Below are 2,500 nucleotides of genomic sequence, written 5' to 3'. Positions count from 1 at the left end.
ATTCCCTCGCATGCAAAAGATTGTCGATGCGAAAGATTATCTATGCCAACCCCGGGAAGCACACCATTCACACACTCCCGACCGGTGTGGTGTGGCGGTGATTGGATAGTTACGGATTGAGCACTTGCCAAGGATCAAAATGTGTCATTTAGAAGAAACATTTTCAAAAAGTTTTTAAAATCTTGTGGGTTTGCAACTCATAAGAGCGTCACTTTCAACGTCCCCGGTATTGGATTGAGTTTCTAAAAACAACCGTGCACACCGAGGTTAAACTTTACCGGCTCCACTCCGACTCGCCGCTCGCCCACAATTTGTTTGCAACGAAACATTTGTTTTTAATTTTGTTGGTTTAAATCTTGTTGGTTTGAAATTGTTTTGAAAAGGTTCTTTAAATCTAGTGGGTTTGCAACTCATAAGAGCATCACTTTCAACGTCCCCGGTATTGGATTGAGTTTCTAAAAACAACCGTGCACACCGAGGTTAAACTTTACCGGCTCCGCTCCGACTCGCCGCTCGCCCACTAGTCCGAAGGCAACAAAACATTTGTTTTTCATTTTGATGAAAATTTCTGTTTTTAAATCTTGTTGGTTTGAATTTTTTTTGAAAAGGTTCTTTAAATCTTGCGGGTTTGCAACTCATAAGAGCGTCACTTTCAACGTCCCCGGCATTGGATTGAGTTTCTAAAAACAACCGTGCACACCGAGGTTAAACTTTACCGGCTCCACTCCGACTCACCGCTCGCCCACAAATCCGAAGGCAACAAAACATTTGTTTTTAATTTTGATGAATTTTTTTGAAAACATTGGCTTGGCAAGCCCCAATCCGCGACTATCCACCCACCGCCACCCCACACGGGTGGTTGTTGTTGCGAAATGAGGTTGTGGTCGACATGCCCGCGCATTTGAGAAGGAGTTCCTAGCACTCCATGCTCTTCCATGCCAAAAAAAAGCCTAGACAACCCCATTTCGCAACTTTCCACGCCTTTTTTTTTCCCCCTCACCCATGGCGGCGGCGTGGTGGCGGCGGCCGGATTCCGGCCACCACCGCCATGGGTGGCAGCCCCCCGACCCCGACACCAAACCCATAATACCGAGGCAACATATCGAGGCAACATATCGAGGCAACATGACATGGGTGTGGCGTGGGGGAAGGGGGCTGCAGCTAGGAGGGCATGGGCTGCCATGCATATGCAGGCAACACACACCCCCCTATATAGCATTTTATGCATTTAGCCCTTTGACAGGAAGAGACATCACCTATGCGCGAGGAGTCATAATGGGCTCTAAATAATTCAATACAAGGTATTTGGACGTGATTTTTTGCAGGGATACTAAGAAACATGCAATCTCTGATGGGAAAAAGTTTCATAAATATTTGAAGTCGGGAAGTATTTTTTATTATTTTTAGAAGTCGTAAAATTGAAAAAATCATTAAAACAAATCCGGGAGGAATTTTTTAGTTTTGTAACTTGGAGAAGGTACTAAAAATCATAGACTACTTATGGGGAGCTTATTGTGCGAGGAAATTTCAATAAAAATGGGGTTTGACAAGGTTTGAAAAATTCTGTCGACATTTGAAAAAATCTGGAACTAGGCTGCCGGCATGCTGCGCACATGCTGCGCGCATGCTGCGCGCAGGCTGCGCGCAGGCCACGGCAGGACAAGTTTCGCTAGCCTCACTGTCGACCGAATGCGCAAGCTGCGCGCACGCCATGGCAAGACAAATTTCGCTAGCCTCACTGTCGACAGAGTCAGCACGCTGCGCGCACGCCATGGCAGGAGAAGTTTCGCTAGCCTCGCTGTCGACAGAATCAGCACGCTGCGCGCAAGCTGTGCGCGCGCATGGCATGGCAAGTTTCGAAAAATTCTGTCGACAGGCTCCCGAGCGCGCACGCTGCCGACATGTTGTGCGCACGCTGCCGGCATGCTGTGCACACGCTGCGCGCAAGCTGTGCGCGCGCATGGCATGGCAAGTTTCGAAAAATTCTGTCGACAGGCTGCCAAGCGCGCACGCTGCGCACACGCTGCCGGCATGCTGTGCGCACGCTGCCGGCATGCTGTGCACACGCTGCGCGCAAGCTGTGCGCGCGCATGGCATGGCAAGTTTCGAAAAATTCTGTCGACAGGCTCCCAAGCGCGCACGCTGCGCACACGCTGCCGGCATGCTGCGCGCACGCTGCCGGCATGCTGTGCGCACGCTGCGCGCAAGCTGTGCGCGCGCATGGCATTGCAAGTTTCGAAAAATTCTGCGGCCAGGCTCCCAAGCGCGCACGCTGCGCACACGCTGCCGGCATGCTGCGCGCACGCTGCGCGCGCGCATGGCAGGACAAGTTTCGAAAATTTCTGTCGACAGGCTGAGCAGCGCGCACGCTGCGCACAGGCTGCCGGCATGCTGCGCGCAGGCTGCCGGCATGCTGCGCGCACGCCGCGCGCAAGCTGCGCGCGCGCATGGCAGGACAAGTTTCGAAAATTTCTGTCGACAGGCTCAGCAGCGCGCACGC

This window comes from Prunus avium, unplaced genomic scaffold (assembly GCF_965620075.1).
Source record: "Prunus avium unplaced genomic scaffold, drPruAviu1.hap1.1 HAP1_SCAFFOLD_104, whole genome shotgun sequence".
Taxonomy (NCBI): domain Eukaryota; kingdom Viridiplantae; phylum Streptophyta; class Magnoliopsida; order Rosales; family Rosaceae; genus Prunus; species Prunus avium.
Note: the sequence above shows the minus strand (reverse complement) of the source record.